General features: G+C 60.5%; 1 protein-coding gene across 1 annotated transcript in view; it reads left to right on the forward strand.

Annotated features, from left to right (window-relative positions):
- Positions 1–25815, forward strand: part of LOC140399472 (uncharacterized) — a 122354-nt gene that overhangs the window by 809 nt on the left and 95730 nt on the right. The window lies entirely within an intron of this gene.

Below are 25815 nucleotides of genomic sequence, written 5' to 3' on the forward strand. Positions count from 1 at the left end.
GGGAGTGCCGCACTGTCAGAGGGTCAGTACTGAGGGAGTGCCGCACTGTCAGAGGGTCAGTACTGAGGGAGTGCCGCACTGTCAGAGGGTCAGTACTGAGGGAGTGCCGCACTGTCAGAGGGTCAGTACTGAGGGAGTGCCGCACTGTCAGAGGGTCAGTACTGAGGGAGTGCTGCACTGTCAGAGGGTCAGTACTGAGGGAGTGCCGCACTGTCGGAATGTCAGTACTGAGGGAGTGCTGCACTGTCAGAGGGTCAGTACTGAGGGAGTGCTACACTGTCAGAGGGTCAGTACTGAGGGAGTGCCCGCACTGTCAGAGGGTCAGTACTGAGGGAGCGCCGCACTGTCAGAGGGTCAGTACTGAGGGAGCGCCGCACTGTCGGAATGTCAGTACTGAGGGAGTGCCGCACTGTCAGAGGGTCAGTACTGAGGGAGTGCTGCACTGTCAGAGGGTCAGTACTGAGGGAGTGCCGCACTGTCAGAGGGTCAGTACTGAGGGAGTGCCGCACTGTCAGAGGGTCAGTACTGAGGGAGCGCCGCACAGTCAGAGGGTCAGTACTGAGGGAGCACCGCACTGTCGGAATGTCAGTACTGAGGGAGTGCCGCACTGTCAGAGGGTCAGTACTGAGCGAGTGCTGCACTGTCAGAGGGTCAGTACCGAGGGAGTGCCGCACTGTCAGAGGGTCAGTCCTGAGGGAGTGCCGCACTGTCAGAGGGTCAGTACTGAGGGAGCACCGCACTGTCAGAGAGTCAGTACTGAGGGAGTGCCGCACACTCAGAGGGTCAGTACTGAGGGAGTGCCGCACTGTCAGAGGGTCAGTACTGAGGGAGCACCGCACTGTCAGAGGGTCAGTACTGAGGGAGTGCTGCACTGTCAGAGGGTCAGTACTGAGGGAGTACCGCACTGTCAGAGGGTCAGTACTGAGGGAGTGCCGCACTGTCAGAGGGTCAGTACTGAGGGAGTGCCGCACTGTCAGAGGGTCAGTACTGAGGGAGTGCCGCACTGTCAGAGGGTCAGTACTGAGGGAGCGCCGCACTGTCAGAGGGTCAGTACTGAGGGAGTGCCGCACTGTCAGAGGGTCAGTACTGAGGGAGTGCTGCACTGTCAGAGGGTCAGTACTGAGGGAGTGCCGCACACTCAGAGGGTCAGTACTGAGGGAGTGCCGCACTGTCAGAGGGTCAGTACTGAGGGGGTGCCCCACTGTCAGAAGGACAGTACTGAGGGAGTGCCGCACTGTCAGAGGGTCAGGACTGAGGGAGTGCCACACTGTCAGAGGGTCAGTACTGAGGGAGTGCCGCACTGTTAGACGGTCAGTACTGAGGGAGTGCTGCACTGTCAGAGGGTCAGTACTGAGGGAGTGCCGCACTGTCAGAGGGTCAGGACTGAGGGAGTGCCGCACTGTCAGAGGGTCAGTACTGAGGGAGTGCCGCACTGTCAGAGGGTCAGTACTTGGGGAGTGCCGCACTGTCAGAGGGTCAGTACTGAGGGAGTGCCGCACTGTCAGAGGGTCAGTACTGAGCGAGTGCCACACTTTCAGAGGGTCAGTACTGAGGGAGTGCTGCACTGTCAGAGGGTCAGTACTGAGGGAGTGCTGCACTGTCAGAGGGTCAGTACTGAGGGAGCACCGCACTGTCAGAGGGTCAGTACTGAGGTAGCGCCGCACAGTCAGAGGGTCAGTACTGAGGGAGCACCGCACTGTCGGAATGTCAGTACTGAGGGAGTGCCGCACTGTCAGAGGGTCAGTACTGAGCGAGTGCTGCACTGTCAGAGGGTCAGTACTGAGGGAGTGCCGCACTGTCAGAGGGTCAGTACTGAGGGAGTGCCGCACTGTCAGAGGGTCAGTACTGAGGGAGCACCGCACTGTCAGAGAGTCAGTACTGAGGGAGTGCCGCACTGTCAGAGGGTCAGTACTGAGGGAGCACCGCACTGTCAGAGGGTCAGTACTGAGGGAGTGCCGCACACTCAGAGGGTCAGTACTGAGGGAGTGCCGCACTGTCAGAGGGTCAGTACTGAGGGAGCACCGCACTGTCAGAGGGTCAGTACTGAGGGAGTGCTGCACTGTCAGAGGGTCAGTACTGAGGGAGTACCGCACTGTCAGAGGGTCAGTACTGAGGGAGTGCCGCACTGTCAGAGGGTCAGTACTGAGGGAGTGCCGCACTGTCAGAGGGTCAGTACTGAGGGAGTGCCGCACTGTCAGAGGGTCTGTACTGAGGGAGCGCCGCACTGTCAGAGGGTCAGTACTGAGGGAGTGCCGCACTGTCAGAGGGTCAGTACTGAGGGAGTGCTGCACTGTCAGAGGGTCAGTACTGAGGGAGTGCCGCACACTCAGAGGGTCAGTACTGATGGAGTGCCGCACTGTCAGAGGGTCAGTACTGAGGGGGTGCCCCACTGTCAGAGGGACAGTACTGAGGGAGTGCCGCACTGTCAGAGGGTCAGGACTGAGGGAGTGCCACACTGTCAGAGGGTCAGTACTGAGGGAGTGCCGCACTGTTAGACGGTCAGTACTGAGGGAGTGCTGCACTGTCAGAGGGTCAGTACTGAGGGAGTGCCGCACTGTCAGAGGGTCAGGACTGAGGGAGTGCCGCACTGTCAGAGGGTCAGTACTGAGGGAGTGCCGCACTGTCAGAGGGTCAGTACTTGGGGAGTGCCGCACTGTCAGAGGGTCAGTACTGAGGGAGTGCCGCACTGTCAGAGGGTCAGTACTGAGCGAGTGCCACACTTTCAGAGGGTCAGTACTGAGGGAGTGCTGCACTGTCAGAGGGTCAGTACTGAGGGAGTGCTGCACTGTCAGAGGGTCAGTACTGACGGAGCGCTGCACTGTCAGAGGGTCAGTACTGAGGGAGTGCCGCACTGTCAGAGGCTCAGTACTGAGGGAGTGCCGCACTGTCAGAGGGTCAGTGCTGAGGGAGTGCCGCACTGTCAGAGCGTCCGTACTGAGGGAGTGCCGCACTGTCAGAGGGTCAGTACTGAGGGAGTGCCGCACTGTCAGGGGGCCAGTACTGGGGGACTGCCGCACTGTCAGAGGGTCAGTACTGAGGGAGTGCTGCACTGTCAGAGAGTCAGTACTGAGGGAGTGCCGCACTTTCGGAATGTCAGTGCTGAAGGAGTGCCGCACTGTCAGAGGTTCAGTACTGAGGGAGTGCCGCACTGTCAGAGGGTCAGTACTGAGGGAGTGCCGCACTGTCAGAGGGTGGTACTGAGGGAGTGCTGCACTGTCAGAGGGTCAGTACTGACGGAGTGCCGCACTGTCAGAGGGTCAGTACTGAGGGAGCGCCGCACTGTCGGAATGTCAGTACTGAGGGAGTGCCGCACTGTCAGAGGGTCAGTACTGAGGGAGTGCTGCACTGTCAGAGGGTCAGTACTGAGGGAGCACCGCACTGTCGGAATGTCAGTACTGAGGGAGTGCCGCACTGTCAGAGGGTCAGTACTGAGGGAGCACCGCACTGTCAGAGGGTCAGTACTGAGGGAGCGCCGCACAGTCAGAGGGTCAGTACTGAGGGAGCACCGCACTGTCGGAATGTCAGTCCTGAGGGAGTGCCGCACTGTCAGAGGGTCAGTAATGAGGGAGTGCCACACTGTCAAAGGGTCAGTACTGAGGGAGTGCACCACTGTCAGAGGGTCAGTACTGAGGGAGTGCCGCACTGTCAGAGGGTCAGTACTGAGGGAGTGCTGCACTGTCAGAGGGTCAGTACTGAGAGAGTGCCGCACTGTCAGAGGGTCAGTACTGAGGGAGTGCTGCACTGTCAGAGGGTCAGTACTGAGGGAGTGCCGCACTGTCAGAGGGTCAGTACTGAGGGAGTGCCGCACTGTCAGAGGGTCAGTACTGACGGAGCGCTGCACTGTCAGAGATCAGTACTGAGGGAGTGCCGCACTGTCAGAGGCTCAGTACTGAGGGAGCGCCGCACTGTCAGAGGGTCCGTACTGAGGGAGTGCCGCACTGTCAGAGGGTCAGTACTGAGGGAGTGCCGCACTGTCAGAGGGTCAGTACTGAGGGACTGCCGCACTGTCAGAGGGTCAGTACTGAGGGAGTGCTGCACTGTCGGAATGTCAGTGCTGAAGGAGTGCCGCACTGTCAGAGGTTCAGTACTGAGGGAGTGCCGCACTGTCAGAGGGTGGTACTGAGGGAGTGCTGCACTGTCAGAGGGTCAGTACTGACGGAGTGCCGCACTGTCAGAGGGTCGGTACTGAGGGAGTGCCGCACTGTCAGAGGGTCAGTACTGAGGGAGCGCCGCACTGTCGGAGGGTCAGTGCTGAGTGAGTGCTGCACTGTCAGAGGGTCAGTACTGAGGGAGTGCCGCACTGTCAGAGGGTCGGTACTGAGGGAGTGCCGCACTGTCGGAATGTCAGTACTGAGGGAGTGCCGCACTGTCAAAGGGTCAGTATTGAGGGAGCACCGCACTGTCGGAATGTCAGTACTGAGGGAGTGCCGCACTGTCAGAGGGTCAGTATTGAGGGAGCGTGGCACTGTCAGAGGATCAGTACTGAGGGAGCGCTGCACTGTCAGAGAGTCAGTACTGAGGGAGAGCCGCACTGTCAGAGGGTCAGTGCTGAGGGAGCGCTGCACTGTCAGAGGGTCAGTACTGAGGGAGTGCTGCACTGTCAGAGGGTCAGTACTGAGGGAGTGCCGCACTGTCAGAGGGTCAGTACTGAGGGAGTGCCGCACTGTCAGAGGGTCAGTACTGAGGGAGTGCACCACTGTCAGAGGGTCAGTGCTGCGGGAGCACCGTACTGTCAGAGGGTCAGTATTGAGGGAATGCCGCACTGTTAGAGGGTCTGTACTGAGGGAGTGCCGCACTGTCAGAGGGTCAGTACTGAGGGAGTGCCGCACTGTCAGAGGGTCAGTACTGAGGGAGTGCCGCACTGTCAGAGGGTCAGTACTGAGGGAGTGCCGCACTGTCGGAATGTCAGTACTGAGGGAGTGCTGCACTGTCAGAGGGTCAGTACTGAGGGAGTGCTACACTGTCAGAGGGTCAGTACTGAGGGAGTGCCCGCACTGTCAGAGGGTCAGTACTGAGGGAGCGCCGCACTGTCAGAGGGTCAGTACTGAGGGAGCGCCGCACTGTCGGAATGTCAGTACTGAGGGAGTGCCGCACTGTCAGAGGGTCAGTACTGAGGGAGTGCTGCACTGTCAGAGGGTCAGTACTGAGGGAGTGCCGCACTGTCAGAGGGTCAGTACTGAGGGAGTGCCGCACTGTCAGAGGGTCAGTACTGAGGGAGCGCCGCACAGTCAGAGGGTCAGTACTGAGGGAGCACCGCACTGTCGGAATGTCAGTACTGAGGGAGTGCCGCACTGTCAGAGGGTCAGTACTGAGCGAGTGCTGCACTGTCAGAGGGTCAGTACCGAGGGAGTGCCGCACTGTCAGAGGGTCAGTCCTGAGGGAGTGCCGCACTGTCAGAGGGTCAGTACTGAGGGAGCACCGCACTGTCAGAGAGTCAGTACTGAGGGAGTGCCGCACACTCAGAGGGTCAGTACTGAGGGAGTGCCGCACTGTCAGAGGGTCAGTACTGAGGGAGCACCGCACTGTCAGAGGGTCAGCACTGAGGGAGTGCTGCACTGTCAGAGGGTCAGTACTGAGGGAGTACCGCACTGTCAGAGGGTCAGTACTGAGGGAGTGCCGCACTGTCAGAGGGTCAGTACTGAGGGAGTGCCGCACTGTCAGAGGGTCAGTACTGAGGGAGTGCCGCACTGTCAGAGGGTCAGTACTGAGGGAGCGCCGCACTGTCAGAGGGTCAGTACTGAGGGAGTGCCGCACTGTCAGAGGGTCAGTACTGAGGGAGTGCTGCACTGTCAGAGGGTCAGTACTGAGGGAGTGCCGCACACTCAGAGGGTCAGTACTGAGGGAGTGCCGCACTGTCAGAGGGTCAGTACTGAGGGGGTGCCCCACTGTCAGAAGGACAGTACTGAGGGAGTGCCGCACTGTCAGAGGGTCAGGACTGAGGGAGTGCCACACTGTCAGAGGGTCAGTACTGAGGGAGTGCCGCACTGTTAGACGGTCAGTACTGAGGGAGTGCTGCACTGTCAGAGGGTCAGTACTGAGGGAGTGCCGCACTGTCAGAGGGTCAGGACTGAGGGAGTGCCGCACTGTCAGAGGGTCAGTACTGAGGGAGTGCCGCACTGTCAGAGGGTCAGTACTTGGGGTGTGCCGCACTGTCAGAGGGTCAGTACTGAGGGAGTGCCGCACTGTCAGAGGGTCAGTACTGAGCGAGTGCCACACTTTCAGAGGGTCAGTACTGTGGGAGTGCTGCACTGTCAGAGGGTCAGTACTGAGGGAGTGCTGCACTGTCAGAGGGTCAGTACTGAGGGAGCACCGCACTGTCAGAGGGTCAGTACTGAGGTAGCGCCGCACAGTCAGAGGGTCAGTACTGAGGGAGCACCGCACTGTCGGAATGTCAGTACTGAGGGAGTGCCGCACTGTCAGAGGGTCAGTACTGAGCGAGTGCTGCACTGTCAGAGGGTCAGTACTGAGGGAGTGCCGCACTGTCAGAGGGTCAGTACTGAGGGAGTGCCGCACTGTCAGAGGGTCAGTACTGAGGGAGCACCGCACTGTCAGAGAGTCAGTACTGAGGGAGTGCCTCACTGTCAGAGGGTCAGTACTGAGGGAGCACCGCACTGTCAGAGGGTCAGTACTGAGGGAGTGCCGCACACTCAGAGGGTCAGTACTGAGGGAGTGCCGCACTGTCAGAGGGTCAGTACTGAGGGAGCACCGCACTGTCAGAGGGTCAGTACTGAGGGAGTGCTGCACTGTCAGAGGGTCAGTACTGAGGGAGTACCGCACTGTCAGAGGGTCAGTACTGAGGGAGTGCCGCACTGTCAGAGGGTCAGTACTGAGGGAGTGCCGCACTGTCAGAGGGTCAGTACTGAGGGAGTGCCGCACTGTCAGAGGGTCTGTACTGAGGGAGCGCCGCACTGTCAGAGGGTCAGTACTGAGGGAGTGCCGCACTGTCAGAGGGTCAGTACTGAGGGAGTGCTGCACTGTCAGAGGGTCAGTACTGAGGGAGTGCCGCACACTCAGAGGGTCAGTACTGATGGAGTGCCGCACTGTCAGAGGGTCAGTACTGAGGGGGTGCCCCACTGTCAGAGGGACAGTACTGAGGGAGTGCCGCACTGTCAGAGGGTCAGGACTGAGGGAGTGCCACACTGTCAGAGGGTCAGTACTGAGGGAGTGCCGCACTGTTAGACGGTCAGTACTGAGGGAGTGCTGCACTGTCAGAGGGTCAGTACTGAGGGAGTGCCGCACTGTCAGAGGGTCAGGACTGAGGGAGTGCCGCACTGTCAGAGGGTCAGTACTGAGGGAGTGCCGCACTGTCAGAGGGTCAGTACTTGGGGAGTGCCGCACTGTCAGAGGGTCAGTACTGAGGGAGTGCCGCACTGTCAGAGGGTCAGTACTGAGCGAGTGCCACACTTTCAGAGGGTCAGTACTGAGGGAGTGCTGCACTGTCAGAGGGTCAGTACTGAGGGAGTGCTGCACTGTCAGAGGGTCAGTACTGACGGAGCGCTGCACTGTCAGAGGGTCAGTACTGAGGGAGTGCCGCACTGTCAGAGGCTCAGTACTGAGGGAGTGCCGCACTGTCAGAGGGTCAGTGCTGAGGGAGTGCCGCACTGTCAGAGCGTCCGTACTGAGGGAGTGCCGCACTGTCAGAGGGTCAGTACTGAGGGAGTGCCGCACTGTCAGGGGGCCAGTACTGGGGGACTGCCGCACTGTCAGAGGGTCAGTACTGAGGGAGTGCTGCACTGTCAGAGAGTCAGTACTGAGGGAGTGCCGCACTTTCGGAATGTCAGTGCTGAAGGAGTGCCGCACTGTCAGAGGTTCAGTACTGAGGGAGTGCCGCACTGTCAGAGGGTCAGTACTGAGGGAGTGCCGCACTGTCAGAGGGTGGTACTGAGGGAGTGCTGCACTGTCAGAGGGTCAGTACTGACGGAGTGCCGCACTGTCAGAGGGTCAGTACTGAGGGAGCGCCGCACTGTCGGAATGTCAGTACTGAGGGAGTGCCGCACTGTCAGAGGGTCAGTACTGAGGGAGTGCTGCACTGTCAGAGGGTCAGTACTGAGGGAGCACCGCACTGTCGGAATGTCAGTACTGAGGGAGTGCCGCACTGTCAGAGGGTCAGTACTGAGGGAGCACCGCACTGTCAGAGGGTCAGTACTGAGGGAGCGCCGCACAGTCAGAGGGTCAGTACTGAGGGAGCACCGCACTGTCGGAATGTCAGTCCTGAGGGAGTGCCGCACTGTCAGAGGGTCAGTACTGAGGGAGTGCCACACTGTCAAAGGGTCAGTACTGAGGGAGTGCACCACTGTCAGAGGGTCAGTACTGAGGGAGTGCCACACTGTCAAAGGGTCAGTACTGAGGGAGTGCCGCACTGTCAGAGGGTCAGTACTGAGGGAGTGCTGCACTGTCAGAGGGTCAGTACTGAGAGAGTGCCGCACTGTCAGAGGGTCAGTACTGAGGGAGTGCTGCACTGTCAGAGGGTCAGTACTGAGGGAGTGCCGCACTGTCAGAGGGTCAGTACTGAGGGAGTGCCGCACTGTCAGAGGGTCAGTACTGACGGAGCGCTGCACTGTCAGAGATCAGTACTGAGGGAGTGCCGCACTGTCAGAGGCTCAGTACTGAGGGAGCGCCGCACTGTCAGAGGGTCCGTACTGAGGGAGTGCCGCACTGTCAGAGGGTCAGTACTGAGGGAGTGCCGCACTGTCAGAGGGTCAGTACTGAGGGACTGCCGCACTGTCAGAGGGTCAGTACTGAGGGAGTGCTGCACTGTCGGAATGTCAGTGCTGAAGGAGTGCCGCACTGTCAGAGGTTCAGTACTGAGGGAGTGCCGCACTGTCAGAGGGTGGTACTGAGGGAGTGCTGCACTGTCAGAGGGTCAGTACTGACGGAGTGCCGCACTGTCAGAGGGTCGGTACTGAGGGAGTGCCGCACTGTCAGAGGGTCAGTACTGAGGGAGCGCCGCACTGTCGGAGGGTCAGTGCTGAGTGAGTGCTGCACTGTCAGAGGGTCAGTACTGAGGGAGTGCCGCACTGTCAGAGGGTCGGTACTGAGGGAGTGCCGCACTGTCGGAATGTCAGTACTGAGGGAGTGCCGCACTGTCAAAGGGTCAGTATTGAGGGAGCACCGCACTGTCGGAATGTCAGTACTGAGGGAGTGCCGCACTGTCAGAGGGTCAGTATTGAGGGAGCGTGGCACTGTCAGAGGATCAGTACTGAGGGAGCGCTGCACTGTCAGAGAGTCAGTACTGAGGGAGAGCCGCACTGTCAGAGGGTCAGTGCTGAGGGAGCGCTGCACTGTCAGAGGGTCAGTACTGAGGGAGTGCTGCACTGTCAGAGGGTCAGTACTGAGGGAGTGCCGCACTGTCAGAGGGTCAGTACTGAGGGAGTGCCGCACTGTCAGAGGGTCAGTACTGAGGGAGTGCACCACTGTCAGAGGGTCAGTGCTGCGGGAGCACCGTACTGTCAGAGGGTCAGTATTGAGGGAATGCCGCACTGTTAGAGGGTCTGTACTGAGGGAGTGCCGCACTGTCAGAGGGTCAGTACTGAGGGAGTGCCGCACTGTCAGAGGGTCAGTACTGAGGGAGTGCCGCACTGTCAGAGGGTCAGTACTGAGGGAGTGCCGCACTGTCGGAATGTCCGTACTGAGGGAGTGCTGCACTGTCAGAGGGTCAGTACTGAGGGAGTGCTGCACTGTCAGAGGGTCAGTACTGAGGGAGTGCCGCACTGGCAGAGGGTCAGTACTGAGGGAGTGCTGCACTGTCAGAGGGTCAGTACTGAGGGAGTGCACCACTGTCAGAGGGTCAGTGCTGAGGGAGCACCGCACTGTCAGAGGGTCAGTGCTGAGGGAGCACCGCACTGTCAGAGGGTCAGTACTGAGGGAGTGCCGCACTGTCAGAGGGTCAGTACTGAGGGAGCGCGGTACTGTCAGAGGGTCAGTACTGAGGGAGTGCTGCACTGTCAGAGGGTCAGTTCTGAGGGAGTGCTGCACTGTCAGAGGGTCAGTACTGAGGGAGTGCCGCACTGTCAGAGGGTCAGTACTGAGGGAGTGCCGCACTGTTAGAGGGTCAGTACTGAGGGAGTGCCGCACTGTCAGAGGGTCAGTACTGAGGGAGTGCCGCACTGTCAGAGGGTCAGTACTGAGGGAGTGCCGCACTGTCAGAGGGTCAGTACTGAGGGAGTGCCGCACTGTCAGAAAGTCAGTACTGAGGGAGTGCTGCACTGTCAGAGGGTCAGTAATGAGGTAGTGCCGCACTGTCAGAGGGTCAGTACCGAGGGAGTGCTGCACTGTCAGAGGGTCAGTACTGAGGGAATGCTGCACTGTCAGAGGGTCAGTACTGAGGGAGTGCCGCACTGTCAGAGGGTCAGTACTGAGGGAGTGCTGCACTGTCAGAGGGTCAGGACTGAGGGAGCGCCGCACTGTCGGAATGTCAGTACTGAGGGAGTGCCGCACTGTCAGAGGGTCAGTATTGAGGGAGTGACGCACTGTCAGAGGGTCAGTACTGAGGGAGTGCCGCACTGTCAGAGGGTCAGTACTGAGGGAGTGCCGCACTGTCAGAAAGTCAGTACTGAGGGAGTGCCGCACTGTCAGAGTGTCAGTACTGAGGGAGTGCCGCACTGTCAGAGGGTCAGTACTGAGGGAGTGCCGCACTGTCAGAGGGTCAGTACTGAGGGAGTACCGCACTGTCAGAGGGTCAGTACTGAGGGAGTGCTGCACTGTCAGAGGGTCAGTACTGAGGGAGTGCCGCACTGTCAGAGGGTCAGTACTGAGGGAGTGCCGCACTGTCAGAGAGTCAGTACTGAGGGAGTGCCGCACTGTCAGAGTGTCAGTACTGAGGGAGTGCCGCACTGTCAGAGGGTCAGTACTGAGGGAGTGCCGCACTGTCAGAGGGTCAGTACTGAGGGAGTGCCGCACTGTCAGAGGGTCAGTACTGAGGGAGTGCCGCACTGTCAGAGGGTCAGTACTGAGGGAGTGCCGCACTGTCAGAGGGTCAGTACTGAGGGAGTGCCGCACTGTCAGAGGGTCAGTACTGAGGGAGCGCCGCACAGTCAGAGGGTCAGTACTGAGGGAGCACCGCACTGTCGGAATGTCAGTACTGAGGGAGTGCCGCACTGTCAGAGGGTCAGTACTGAGCGAGTGCTGCACTGTCAGAGGGTCAGTACCGAGGGAGTGCCGCACTGTCAGAGGGTCAGTCCTGAGGGAGTGCCGCACTGTCAGAGGGTCAGTACTGAGGGAGCACCGCACTGTCAGAGAGTCAGTACTGAGGGAGTGCCGCACACTCAGAGGGTCAGTACTGAGGGAGTGCCGCACTGTCAGAGGGTCAGTACTGAGGGAGCACCGCACTGTCAGAGGGTCAGCACTGAGGGAGTGCTGCACTGTCAGAGGGTCAGTACTGAGGGAGTACCGCACTGTCAGAGGGTCAGTACTGAGGGAGTGCCGCACTGTCAGAGGGTCAGTACTGAGGGAGTGCCGCACTGTCAGAGGGTCAGTACTGAGGGAGTGCCGCACTGTCAGAGGGTCAGTACTGAGGGAGCGCCGCACTGTCAGAGGGTCAGTACTGAGGGAGTGCCGCACTGTCAGAGGGTCAGTACTGAGGGAGTGCTGCACTGTCAGAGGGTCAGTACTGAGGGAGTGCCGCACACTCAGAGGGTCAGTACTGAGGGAGTGCCGCACTGTCAGAGGGTCAGTACTGAGGGGGTGCCCCACTGTCAGAAGGACAGTACTGAGGGAGTGCCGCACTGTCAGAGGGTCAGGACTGAGGGAGTGCCACACTGTCAGAGGGTCAGTACTGAGGGAGTGCCGCACTGTTAGACGGTCAGTACTGAGGGAGTGCTGCACTGTCAGAGGGTCAGTACTGAGGGAGTGCCGCACTGTCAGAGGGTCAGGACTGAGGGAGTGCCGCACTGTCAGAGGGTCAGTACTGAGGGAGTGCCGCACTGTCAGAGGGTCAGTACTTGGGGTGTGCCGCACTGTCAGAGGGTCAGTACTGAGGGAGTGCCGCACTGTCAGAGGGTCAGTACTGAGCGAGTGCCACACTTTCAGAGGGTCAGTACTGTGGGAGTGCTGCACTGTCAGAGGGTCAGTACTGAGGGAGTGCTGCACTGTCAGAGGGTCAGTACTGAGGGAGCACCGCACTGTCAGAGGGTCAGTACTGAGGTAGCGCCGCACAGTCAGAGGGTCAGTACTGAGGGAGCACCGCACTGTCGGAATGTCAGTACTGAGGGAGTGCCGCACTGTCAGAGGGTCAGTACTGAGCGAGTGCTGCACTGTCAGAGGGTCAGTACTGAGGGAGTGCCGCACTGTCAGAGGGTCAGTACTGAGGGAGTGCCGCACTGTCAGAGGGTCAGTACTGAGGGAGCACCGCACTGTCAGAGAGTCAGTACTGAGGGAGTGCCTCACTGTCAGAGGGTCAGTACTGAGGGAGCACCGCACTGTCAGAGGGTCAGTACTGAGGGAGTGCCGCACACTCAGAGGGTCAGTACTGAGGGAGTGCCGCACTGTCAGAGGGTCAGTACTGAGGGAGCACCGCACTGTCAGAGGGTCAGTACTGAGGGAGTGCTGCACTGTCAGAGGGTCAGTACTGAGGGAGTACCGCACTGTCAGAGGGTCAGTACTGAGGGAGTGCCGCACTGTCAGAGGGTCAGTACTGAGGGAGTGCCGCACTGTCAGAGGGTCAGTACTGAGGGAGTGCCGCACTGTCAGAGGGTCTGTACTGAGGGAGCGCCGCACTGTCAGAGGGTCAGTACTGAGGGAGTGCCGCACTGTCAGAGGGTCAGTACTGAGGGAGTGCTGCACTGTCAGAGGGTCAGTACTGAGGGAGTGCCGCACACTCAGAGGGTCAGTACTGATGGAGTGCCGCACTGTCAGAGGGTCAGTACTGAGGGGGTGCCCCACTGTCAGAGGGACAGTACTGAGGGAGTGCCGCACTGTCAGAGGGTCAGGACTGAGGGAGTGCCACACTGTCAGAGGGTCAGTACTGAGGGAGTGCCGCACTGTTAGACGGTCAGTACTGAGGGAGTGCTGCACTGTCAGAGGGTCAGTACTGAGGGAGTGCCGCACTGTCAGAGGGTCAGGACTGAGGGAGTGCCGCACTGTCAGAGGGTCAGTACTGAGGGAGTGCCGCACTGTCAGAGGGTCAGTACTTGGGGAGTGCCGCACTGTCAGAGGGTCAGTACTGAGGGAGTGCCGCACTGTCAGAGGGTCAGTACTGAGCGAGTGCCACACTTTCAGAGGGTCAGTACTGAGGGAGTGCTGCACTGTCAGAGGGTCAGTACTGAGGGAGTGCTGCACTGTCAGAGGGTCAGTACTGACGGAGCGCTGCACTGTCAGAGGGTCAGTACTGAGGGAGTGCCGCACTGTCAGAGGCTCAGTACTGAGGGAGTGCCGCACTGTCAGAGGGTCAGTGCTGAGGGAGTGCCGCACTGTCAGAGCGTCCGTACTGAGGGAGTGCCGCACTGTCAGAGGGTCAGTACTGAGGGAGTGCCGCACTGTCAGGGGGCCAGTACTGGGGGACTGCCGCACTGTCAGAGGGTCAGTACTGAGGGAGTGCTGCACTGTCAGAGAGTCAGTACTGAGGGAGTGCCGCACTTTCGGAATGTCAGTGCTGAAGGAGTGCCGCACTGTCAGAGGTTCAGTACTGAGGGAGTGCCGCACTGTCAGAGGGTCAGTACTGAGGGAGTGCCGCACTGTCAGAGGGTGGTACTGAGGGAGTGCTGCACTGTCAGAGGGTCAGTACTGACGGAGTGCCGCACTGTCAGAGGGTCAGTACTGAGGGAGCGCCGCACTGTCGGAATGTCAGTACTGAGGGAGTGCCGCACTGTCAGAGGGTCAGTACTGAGGGAGTGCTGCACTGTCAGAGGGTCAGTACTGAGGGAGCACCGCACTGTCGGAATGTCAGTACTGAGGGAGTGCCGCACTGTCAGAGGGTCAGTACTGAGGGAGCACCGCACTGTCAGAGGGTCAGTACTGAGGGAGCGCCGCACAGTCAGAGGGTCAGTACTGAGGGAGCACCGCACTGTCGGAATGTCAGTCCTGAGGGAGTGCCGCACTGTCAGAGGGTCAGTACTGAGGGAGTGCCACACTGTCAAAGGGTCAGTACTGAGGGAGTGCACCACTGTCAGAGGGTCAGTACTGAGGGAGTGCCACACTGTCAAAGGGTCAGTACTGAGGGAGTGCCGCACTGTCAGAGGGTCAGTACTGAGGGAGTGCTGCACTGTCAGAGGGTCAGTACTGAGAGAGTGCCGCACTGTCAGAGGGTCAGTACTGAGGGAGTGCTGCACTGTCAGAGGGTCAGTACTGAGGGAGTGCCGCACTGTCAGAGGGTCAGTACTGAGGGAGTGCCGCACTGTCAGAGGGTCAGTACTGACGGAGCGCTGCACTGTCAGAGATCAGTACTGAGGGAGTGCCGCACTGTCAGAGGCTCAGTACTGAGGGAGCGCCGCACTGTCAGAGGGTCCGTACTGAGGGAGTGCCGCACTGTCAGAGGGTCAGTACTGAGGGAGTGCCGCACTGTCAGAGGGTCAGTACTGAGGGACTGCCGCACTGTCAGAGGGTCAGTACTGAGGGAGTGCTGCACTGTCGGAATGTCAGTGCTGAAGGAGTGCCGCACTGTCAGAGGTTCAGTACTGAGGGAGTGCCGCACTGTCAGAGGGTGGTACTGAGGGAGTGCTGCACTGTCAGAGGGTCAGTACTGACGGAGTGCCGCACTGTCAGAGGGTCGGTACTGAGGGAGTGCCGCACTGTCAGAGGGTCAGTACTGAGGGAGCGCCGCACTGTCGGAGGGTCAGTGCTGAGTGAGTGCTGCACTGTCAGAGGGTCAGTACTGAGGGAGTGCCGCACTGTCAGAGGGTCGGTACTGAGGGAGTGCCGCACTGTCGGAATGTCAGTACTGAGGGAGTGCCGCACTGTCAAAGGGTCAGTATTGAGGGAGCACCGCACTGTCGGAATGTCAGTACTGAGGGAGTGCCGCACTGTCAGAGGGTCAGTATTGAGGGAGCGTGGCACTGTCAGAGGATCAGTACTGAGGGAGCGCTGCACTGTCAGAGAGTCAGTACTGAGGGAGAGCCGCACTGTCAGAGGGTCAGTGCTGAGGGAGCGCTGCACTGTCAGAGGGTCAGTACTGAGGGAGTGCTGCACTGTCAGAGGGTCAGTACTGAGGGAGTGCCGCACTGTCAGAGGGTCAGTACTGAGGGAGTGCCGCACTGTCAGAGGGTCAGTACTGAGGGAGTGCACCACTGTCAGAGGGTCAGTGCTGCGGGAGCACCGTACTGTCAGAGGGTCAGTATTGAGGGAATGCCGCACTGTTAGAGGGTCTGTACTGAGGGAGTGCCGCACTGTCAGAGGGTCAGTACTGAGGGAGTGCCGCACTGTCAGAGGGTCAGTACTGAGGGAGTGCCGCACTGTCAGAGGGTCAGTACTGAGGGAGTGCCGCACTGTCGGAATGTCCGTACTGAGGGAGTGCTGCACTGTCAGAGGGTCAGTACTGAGGGAGTGCTGCACTGTCAGAGGGTCAGTACTGAGGGAGTGCCGCACTGGCAGAGGGTCAGTACTGAGGGAGTGCTGCACTGTCAGAGGGTCAGTACTGAGGGAGTGCACCACTGTCAGAGGGTCAGTGCTGAGGGAGCACCGCACTGTCAGAGGGTCAGTGCTGAGGGAGCACCGCACTGTCAGAGGGTCAGTACTGAGGGAGTGCCGCACTGTCAGAGGGTCAGTACTGAGGGAGCGCGGTACTGTCAGAGGGTCAGTACTGAGGGAGTGCTGCACTGTCAGAGGGTCAGTTCTGAGGGAGTGCTGCACTGTCAGAGGGTCAGTACTGAGGGAGTGCCGCACTGTCAGAGGGTCAGTACTGAGGGAGTGCCGCACTGTTAGAGGGTCAGTACTGAGGGAGTGCCGCACTGTCAGAGGGTCAGTACTGAGGGAGTGCCGCACTGTCAGAGGGTCAGTACTGAGGGAGTGCCGCACTGTCAGAGGGTCAGTACTGAGGGAGTGCACCACTGTCAGAGGGTCAGTACTGAGGGAGTGCTGCACTGTCAGAGGGTCAGTAATGAGGTAGTGCCGCACTGTCAGAGGGTCAGTACCGAGGGAGTGCTGCACTGTCAGAGGGTCAGTACTGAGGGAATGCTGCACTGTCAGAGGGTCAGTACTGAGGGAGTGCCGCACTGTCAGAGGGTCAGTACTGAGGGAGTGCTGCACTGTCAGAGGGTCAGGACTGAGGGAGCGCCGCACTGTCGGAATGTCAGTACTGAGGGAGTGCCGCACTGTCAGAGGGTCAGTATTGAGGGAGTGACGCACTGTCAGAGGGTCAGTACTGAGGGAGTGCCGCACTGTCAGAGGGTCAGTACTGAGGGAGTGCCGCACTGTCAGAAAGTCAGTACTGAGGGAGTGCCGCACTGTCAGAGTGTCAGTACTGAGGGAGTGCCGCACTGTCAGAGGGTCAGTACTGAGGGAGTGCCGCACTGTCAGAGGGTCAGTACTGAGGGAGTACCGCACTGTCAGAGGGTCAGTACTGAGGGAGTGCTGCACTGTCAGAGGGTCAGTACTGAGGGAGTGCCGCACTGTCAGAGGGTCAGTACTGAGGGAGTGCCGCACTGTCAGAGAGTCAGTACTGAGGGAGTGCCGCACTGTCAGAGTGTCAGTACTGAGGGAGTGCCGCACTGTCAGAGGGTCAGTACTGAGGGAGTGCCGCACTGTCAGAGGGTCAGTACTGAGGGAGTGCCGCACTGTCAGAGGGTCAGTACTGAGGGAGTGCCGCACTGTCAGAGGGTCAGTACTGAGGGAGTGCCGCACTGTCAGAGGGTCAGTACTGAGGGAGTGCCGCACTGTCAGAGGGTCAGTACTGAGGGAGTGCCGCACTGTCAGAGGGTCAGTACTGAGGGTGTGCCGCACTGTCAGAGGGTCAGTACTGAGGGAGTGCTGCACTGTCAGAGGGTCAGTACTGAGGGAGTGCCGCACTGTCGGAATGTCAGTACTGAGGGAGTGCTGCACTGTCAGAGGGTCAGTACTGAGGGAGTGCTACACTGTCAGAGTGTCAGTACTGAGGGAGTGCCCGCACTGTCAGAGGGTCAGTACTGAGGGAGCGCCGCACTGTCAGAGGGTCAGTACTGAGGGAGCGCCGCACTGTCGGAATGTCAGTACTGAGGGAGTGCCGCACTGTCAGAGGGTCAGTACTGAGGGAGTGCTGCACTGTCAGAGGGTCAGTACTGAGGGAGTGCCGCACTGTCAGAGGGTCAGTACTGAGGGAGTGCCGCACTGTCAGAGGGTCAGTACTGAGGGAGCGCCGCACAGTCAGAGGGTCAGTACTGAGGGCGCACCGCACTGTCGGAATGTCAGTACTGAGGGAGTGCCGCACTGTCAGAGGGTCAGTACTGAGCGAGTGCTGCACTGTCAGAGGGTCAGTACCGAGGGAGTGCCGCACTGTCAGAGGGTCAGTCCTGAGGGAGTGCCGCACTGTCAGAGGGTCAGTACTGAGGGAGCACCGCACTGTCAGAGAGTCAGTACTGAGGGAGTGCCGCACACTCAGAGGGTCAGTACTGAGGGAGTGCCGCACTGTCAGAGGGTCAGTACTGAGGGAGCACCGCACTGTCAGAGGGTCAGTACTGAGGGAGTGCTGCACTGTCAGAGGGTCAGTACTGAGGGAGTACCGCACTGTCAGAGGGTCAGTACTGAGGGAGTGCCGCACTGTCAGAGGGTCAGTACTGAGGGAGTGCCGCACTGTCAGAGGGTCAGTACTGAGGGAGTGCCGCACTGTCAGAGGGTCAGTACTGAGGGAGCGCCGCACTGTCAGAGGGTCAGTACTGAGGGAGTGCCGCACTGTCAGAGGGTCAGTACTGAGGGAGTGCTGCACTGTCAGAGGGTCAGTACTGAGGGAGTGCCGCACACTCAGAGGGTCAGTACTGAGGGAGTGCCGCACTGTCAGAGGGTCAGTACTGAGGGGGTGCCCCACTGTCAGAAGGACAGTACTGAGGGAGTGCCGCACTGTCAGAGGGTCAGGACTGAGGGAGTGCCACACTGTCAGAGGGTCAGTACTGAGGGAGTGCCGCACTGTTAGACGGTCAGTACTGAGGGAGTGCTGCACTGTCAGAGGGTCAGTACTGAGGGAGTGCCGCACTGTCAGAGGGTCAGGACTGAGGGAGTGCCGCACTGTCAGAGGGTCAGTACTGAGGGAGTGCCGCACTGTCAGAGGGTCAGTACTTGGGGAGTGCCGCACTGTCAGAGGGTCAGTACTGAGGGAGTGCCGCACTGTCAGAGGGTCAGTACTGAGCGAGTGCCACACTTTCAGAGGGTCAGTACTGAGGGAGTGCTGCACTGTCAGAGGGTCAGTACTGAGGGAGTGCTGCACTGTCAGAGGGTCAGTACTGAGGGAGCACCGCACTGTCAGATGGTCAGTACTGAGGTAGCGCCGCACAGTCAGAGGGTCAGTACTGAGGGAGCACCGCACTGTCGGAATGTCAGTACTGAGGGAGTGCCGCACTGTCAGAGGGTCAGTACTGAGCGAGTGCTGCACTGTCAGAGGGTCAGTACTGAGGGAGTGCCGCACTGTCAGAGGGTCAGTACTGAGGGAGTGCCGCACTGTCAGAGGGTCAGTACTGAGGGAGCACCGCACTGTCAGAGAGTCAGTACTGAGGGAGTGCCGCACTGTCAGAGGGTCAGTACTGAGGGAGCACCGCACTGTCAGAGGGTCAGTACTGAGGGAGTGCCGCACACTCAGAGGGTCAGTACTGAGGGAGTGCCGCACTGTCAGAGGGTCAGTACTGAGGGAGCACCGCACTGTCAGAGGGTCAGTACTGAGGGAGTGCTGCACTGTCAGAGGGTCAGTACTGAGGGAGTACCGCACTGTCAGAGGGTCAGTACTGAGGGAGTGCCGCACTGTCAGAGGGTCAGTACTGAGGGAGTGCCGCACTGTCAGAGGGTCAGTACTGAGGGAGTGCCGCACTGTCAGAGGGTCTGTACTGAGGGAGCGCCGCACTGTCAGAGGGTCAGTACTGAGGGAGTGCCGCACTGTCAGAGGGTCAGTACTGAGGGAGTGCTGCACTGTCAGAGGGTCAGTACTGAGGGAGTGCCGCACACTCAGAGGGTCAGTACTGATGGAGTGCCGCACTGTCAGAGGGTCAGTACTGAGGGGGTGCCCCACTGTCAGAGGGACAGTACTGAGGGAGTGCCGCACTGTCAGAGGGTCAGGACTGAGGGAGTGCCACACTGTCAGAGGGTCAGTACTGAGGGAGTGCCGCACTGTTAGACGGTCAGTACTGAGGGAGTGCTGCACTGTCAGAGGGTCAGTACTGAGGGAGTGCCGCACTGTCAGAGGGTCAGGACTGAGGGAGTGCCGCACTGTCAGAGGGTCAGTACTGAGGGAGTGCCGCACTGTCAGAGGGTCAGTACTTGGGGAGTGCCGCACTGTCAGAGGGTCAGTACTGAGGGAGTGCCGCACTGTCAGAGGGTCAGTACTGAGCGAGTGCCACACTTTCAGAGGGTCAGTACTGAGGGAGTGCTGCACTGTCAGAGGGTCAGTACTGAGGGAGTGCTGCACTGTCAGAGGGTCAGTACTGACGGAGCGCTGCACTGTCAGAGGGTCAGTACTGAGGGAGTGCCGCACTGTCAGAGGCTCAGTACTGAGGGAGTGCCGCACTGTCAGAGGGTCAGTGCTGAGGGAGTGCCGCACTGTCAGAGCGTCCGTACTGAGGGAGTGCCGCACTGTCAGAGGGTCAGTACTGAGGGAGTGCCGCACTGTCAGGGGGCCAGTACTGGGGGACTGCCGCACTGTCAGAGGGTCAGTACTGAGGGAGTGCTGCACTGTCAGAGAGTCAGTACTGAGGGAGTGCCGCACTTTCGGAATGTCAGTGCTGAAGGAGTGCCGCACTGTCAGAGGTTCAGTACTGAGGGAGTGCCGCACTGTCAGAGGGTCAGTACTGAGGGAGTGCCGCACTGTCAGAGGGTGGTACTGAGGGAGTGCTGCACTGTCAGAGGGTCAGTACTGACGGAGTGCCGCACTGTCAGAGGGTCAGTACTGAGGGAGCGCCGCACTGTCGGAATGTCAGTACTGAGGGAGTGCCGCACTGTCAGAGGGTCAGTACTGAGGGAGTGCTGCACTGTCAGAGGGTCAGTACTGAGGGAGCACCGCACTGTCGGAATGTCAGTACTGAAGGAGTGCCGCACTGTCAGAGGGTCAGTACTGAGGGAGCACCGCACTGTCAGAGGGTCAGTACTGAGGGAGCGCCGCACAGTCAGAGGGTCAGTACTGAGGGAGCACCGCACTGTCGGAATGTCAGTCCTGAGGGAGTGCCGCACTGTCAGAGGGTCAGTACTGAGGGAGTGCCACACTGTCAAAGGGTCAGTACTGAGGGAGTGCACCACTGTCAGAGGGTCAGTACTGAGGGAGTGCCACACTGTCAAAGGGTCAGTACTGAGGGAGTGCCGCACTGTCAGAGGGTCAGTACTGAGGGAGTGCTGCACTGTCAGAGGGTCAGTACTGAGAGAGTGCCGCACTGTCAGAGGGTCAGTACTGAGGGAGTGCTGCACTGTCAGAGGGTCAGTACTGAGGGAGTGCCGCACTGTCAGAGGGTCAGTACTGAGGGAGTGCCGCACTGTCAGAGGGTCAGTACTGACGGAGCGCTGCACTGTCAGAGATCAGTACTGAGGGAGTGCCGCACTGTCAGAGGCTCAGTACTGAGGGAGCGCCGCACTGTCAGAGGGTCCGTACTGAGGGAGTGCCGCACTGTCAGAGGGTCAGTACTGAGGGAGTGCCGCACTGTCAGAGGGTCAGTACTGAGGGACTGCCGCACTGTCAGAGGGTCAGTACTGAGGGAGTGCTGCACTGTCGGAATGTCAGTGCTGAAGGAGTGCCGCACTGTCAGAGGTTCAGTACTGAGGGAGTGCCGCACTGTCAGAGGGTGGTACTGAGGGAGTGCTGCACTGTCAGAGGGTCAGTACTGACGGAGTGCCGCACTGTCAGAGGGTCGGTACTGAGGGAGTGCCGCACTGTCAGAGGGTCAGTACTGAGGGAGCGCCGCACTGTCGGAGGGTCAGTGCTGAGTGAGTGCTGCACTGTCAGAGGGTCAGTACTGAGGGAGTGCCGCACTGTCAGAGGGTCGGTACTGAGGGAGTGCCGCACTGTCGGAATGTCAGTACTGAGGGAGTGCCGCACTGTCAAAGGGTCAGTATTGAGGGAGCACCGCACTGTCGGAATGTCAGTACTGAGGGAGTGCCGCACTGTCAGAGGGTCAGTATTGAGGGAGCGTGGCACTGTCAGAGGATCAGTACTGAGGGAGCGCTGCACTGTCAGAGAGTCAGTACTGAGGGAGAGCCGCACTGTCAGAGGGTCAGTGCTGAGGGAGCGCTGCACTGTCAGAGGGTCAGTACTGAGGGAGTGCTGCACTGTCAGAGGGTCAGTACTGAGGGAGTGCCGCACTGTCAGAGGGTCAGTACTGAGGGAGTGCCGCACTGTCAGAGGGTCAGTACTGAGGGAGTGCACCACTGTCAGAGGGTCAGTGCTGCGGGAGCACCGTACTGTCAGAGGGTCAGTATTGAGGGAATGCCGCACTGTTAGAGGGTCTGTACTGAGGGAGTGCCGCACTGTCAGAGGGTCAGTACTGAGGCAGTGCCGCACAGTCTGAGGGTCAGTTCTGAGGGAGTGCTGCACTGTCAGAGGGTCAGTACTGAGGGAGTGCGGCACTGTCAGGCGGTCAGTACTGAGGGAGTGCACCACTGTCAGAGGGTCAGTACTGAGGGAGTGCCGCACTGTCAGACGGTCAGTACAGAGGGAGTGCCGCACTGTCCGAATGTCAGTACTGAGGGAGCTAGCGAGGAGGGTGGGATACGCTCCCGTTGTCACTGGCGGGGAGGGTGGGATACGCCCCCGTTGTCACTGGCGGGGAGGGTGGGATACGCTCCCGTTGACACTGGCGGGGAGGGTGGGAAATGCTCCCGTTGTCAATGACGGAGAGGGTGGGATACACTCCCGTTATCACTGGCGGGGAGGGTGGGATACGCTCCCGTTGTTACTGGCGGGGAGGGTACGATACGCTCCCGTTGTCACTGGCGGCAGGGTGGGATACGCTCCCGTTGTCACTGGCGGGGAGGGTGGGATACGCTCCCGTTGTCACTGGCTGTGACAGTGGGATACGCTCCTGTTGTCACTGGCGGGGTGGGTGGGATACGCTCCCCTTGTCACTGGCGGGGAGGGTGAGAAACGCTCCCGTTGTCAATGACGGAGAGGGTGGGATACACTCCCGTTACACTGGCGGGGAGGGTACGATACGCTGCCGTTGTCGCTGGCGGGGAGGGTGCGATACGCTCCCGTTGTCACTGGCGGGTAGGGTGCTATGCGCTCCCATTGTCACTGGCGAGGAGGGTGGGATACGCTCCCGCTGTCACTGGCGGGGAGGGTGGGACACGCCCCCGTTGTCACTGGCGGGGAGGGTTGGATACGCTCCCGTTGTCACTGGCGGGGAGGGTGGGAAACGCTCCCGTTGTCAATGACCGAGAGGGTGGGATACGCTCCCGTTATCACTGACGGGGAGGGTGGGATACACTCCCGTTGTCACTGGCGGGGAGGGTTGGATACGCTCCCGTTGTCACTGGCGGGGAGGGTGGGATACGCCCCCGTTGTCACTGACGGGGAGGGTGGGATACGCTCCCGTTGTCACTGGCGGGGAGGGTGTGATGTTCCCCCGTAGTCACGGGCGGGAGGGTGGGATAAGCTCCCGTTGTCACTAGCGAGGAGGGTGGGATACGCTCCCGTTGTCACTGGCGGGGAGGGTGGGATACGCCCCCGTTGTCACTGGCGGGGAGGGTGGGATACGCTCCCGTTGTCACTGGCGGGGAGGGTGGGATACGCTCCCGTTGACAGTGACGGGGAGGGCGCGATACGCTCCCGTTGTCACTGGCGGCAGGGTGGGATACGCTCCCGTTGTCACTGGCGGGGAGGGTGGGATACGCTCCCGTTGTCACTGGCGGGGAGGGTGGGATACGCTGCAGTTGTCGCTGGCGGGGAGGGTGGGATACGCTCCCCTTGTCACTGGCGGGGAGGGTCGGATACGCTCCCGTTGTCACTGACGGGGAGGGTGGGTTACGCTCCCGTTGTCACTGGCGGGGAGGGTGGGATACGCTCCCGTTGTCACTGGCGGGGAGGGTGGGATACGCTCCCGTTGTCACTGGCGGGGAGGGTGGGATACGCTCCCGTTGTCACTGACGGGGAGGGTGGGATATGCTCCCGTTGTCACTGGCGGGGAGGGTGGGATGTTCCCCCGTAGTCACGGGCGGGAGGGTGGGATACGCTACCGTTGTCACTGGCGGGAGGATGGGATACGCACCCGTTGTCACTCGCAGGGAGGGTGGGACACGCTCCCGTTGTCACTGGCGGGAGGGTGGGATACGCTCCCGTTGTCACTGGCGGGGAGGGTGGGATACGCTCCCGTTGTCACTGGCGGGGAGGGTGGGACACGCTCCCGTTGTCACTGGCGGGAGGGTGGGATATGCTCCCGTTGTCACTGGCGGGGAGGGTGGGATACGCTCCCGTTGTCACTGGCGGGGAGGGTGGGATACGCTCCCGTTGTCACTGGCGGGAGGGTGGGATATGCTCCCGTTGTCACTGGCGGGGAGGGTGGGATACGCTCCCGTTGTCACTGGCGGGGAGGGTGGGATATGCTCCCGTTGTCACTGGCGGGGAGGGTGGGATACGCTCCCGTTGTCACTGGCGGGGAGGGTGGGATACGCTCCCGTTGTCACTGGCGGGGAGGGTGGGACACGCTCCCGTTGTCACTGGCGGGAGGGTGGGATACGCTCCCGTTGTCACTGGCGGGAGGGTGGGATAAGCTCCCGTTGTCACTGGCGGGGAGGGTGGGACACGCTCCCGTTGTCACTGACGGGGAGGGTGGGACACGCTCCCGTTGTCACTGGCGGGGAGGGGGGGTTACGCTCCCGTTGTTACTGGCGGGAGGGTGGGATACGCTACCGTTGTCACTCGCAGGGAGGGTGGGATACGCTACCGTTGTCACTGGCGGGGAGGGTGGGATACGCTCCCGTTGTCACTGGCGGGAGGGTGGGATACGCTCCCGTTGTCACTGGAGGGGAGGGTGGGATACGCTCCCATTGTCACTGGCGGGAGGGTGGGATACGCACCCGTTGTCACTGGCGGGGAGGGTGGGATACGCTCCCGTTGTCACTGGCTGTGTTAGTGGGATACGCTCCCGTTGTCAGTGGTGGGGAGGGTGGGATACGCTCCCGTTGTCACTGGCTGTGTTAGTGGGATACGCTCCCGTTGTCAGTGGTGGGGAGGGTGGGATACGCTCCCGTTGTCACTGGCTGTGTTAGTGGGATACGCTCCCGTTCTAACTGACGGAGAGGGTGGGATACGCTCCCGTTATCACTGCCGGGGAGGATGGGATACGCTCCCGTTGTCACTGGCGGGGAGGGTGGGATACGCTCCCGTTGTCACTGACGGAGAGGGTGGGATACGCTCCCGTTATCACTGCCGGGGAGGATGGGCTACACTCCGTTTGTCACTGTCGGGGAGGGTGGGATACGCTCCCGTTGTCTCTGGCGGGGAGGGTGGGATACGCTCCCATTGACACTGGCGGTGAGGGTGGGATACACTCCCATTGTCACTGGCGGGGTGAGAGGGATATGCTCCCGTTGTCACTGGCGGGGAGGGTGCGATACGCTCCCATTGTCACTGGCGGGGTGAGAGGGATATGCTCCCGTTGTCACTGGCGGGGAGGGTGCGATACGCTCCCATTGTCACTGGCGGGGAGGGTGGGACACGCTCCCGTTGTCCTTGGCTGTGAGAGTGGGATACGTTCCCATTGTCACTGGCGTGGAGGGTGGGATACGCTTCCGTTGTCACTGGCGGGGAGGGTGGGATACGCTCCCGTTCTCACTGACGGAGAGGGTGCGATACGCTCTCGTTGTCACTGGCGGGGAGGGTGGGATACGCTCCCGTTTTCACTGGCGGGGAGGGTGCGATACGCTCCCATTGTCACTGGCGGGGTGAGAGGGATATGCTCCCGTTGTCACTGGTGGGGAGGGTGGGATACGCTCCCGTTGTCACTGGCGGGGAGGGTGCGATATGCTCCCGTTGTCACTGGCGGGGAGGGAGGGATACGCTCCTGTTGTCACTGGCGGGGAGGGTGGGATACACTCCAGTTATCACTGGCGGGGAGGGTGGGATGTTCCCCCGTAGTCACGGGCGGGAGGGTGGGATACGCTACCGTTGTCACTGGCGGGAGGATGGGATACGCACCCGTTGTCACTCGCAGGGAGGGTGGGACACGCTCCCGTTGTCACTGGCGGGAGGGTGGGATATGCTCCCGTTGTCACTGGCGGGGAGGGTGGGATACGCTCCCGTTGTCACTGGCGGGGAGGGTGGGACACGCTCCCGTTGTCACTGGCGGGAGGGTGGGATATGCTCCCGTTGTCACTGGCGGGGAGGGTGCGATATGCTCCCGTTGTCACTGGCGGGGAGGGGGGGACACGCTCCCGTTGTCACTGGCGGGGAGGGGGGGTTACGCTCCCGTTGTCACTGGTGGGGAGGGTGGGACACGCTCCCGTTGTCACTGGCGGGAGGGTGGGATACGCTACCGTTGTCACTCGCAGGGAGGGTGGGATACGCTACCGTTGTCACTGGCGGGGAGGGTGGGATACGCTCCCGTTGTCACTGGCGGGAGGGTGGGATACGCTCCCGTTGTCACTGGAGGGGAGGGTGGGATACGCTCCCATTGTCACTGGCGGGAGGGTGGGATACGCACCCGTTGTCACTGGCGGGGAGGGTGGGATACGCTCCCGTTGTCACTGGCTGTGTTAGTGGGATACGCACCCGTTGTCAGTGGTGGGGAGGGT

This window comes from Scyliorhinus torazame, chromosome 22 (genome assembly GCF_047496885.1).
Source record: "Scyliorhinus torazame isolate Kashiwa2021f chromosome 22, sScyTor2.1, whole genome shotgun sequence".
NCBI lineage: Eukaryota > Metazoa > Chordata > Chondrichthyes > Carcharhiniformes > Scyliorhinidae > Scyliorhinus > Scyliorhinus torazame.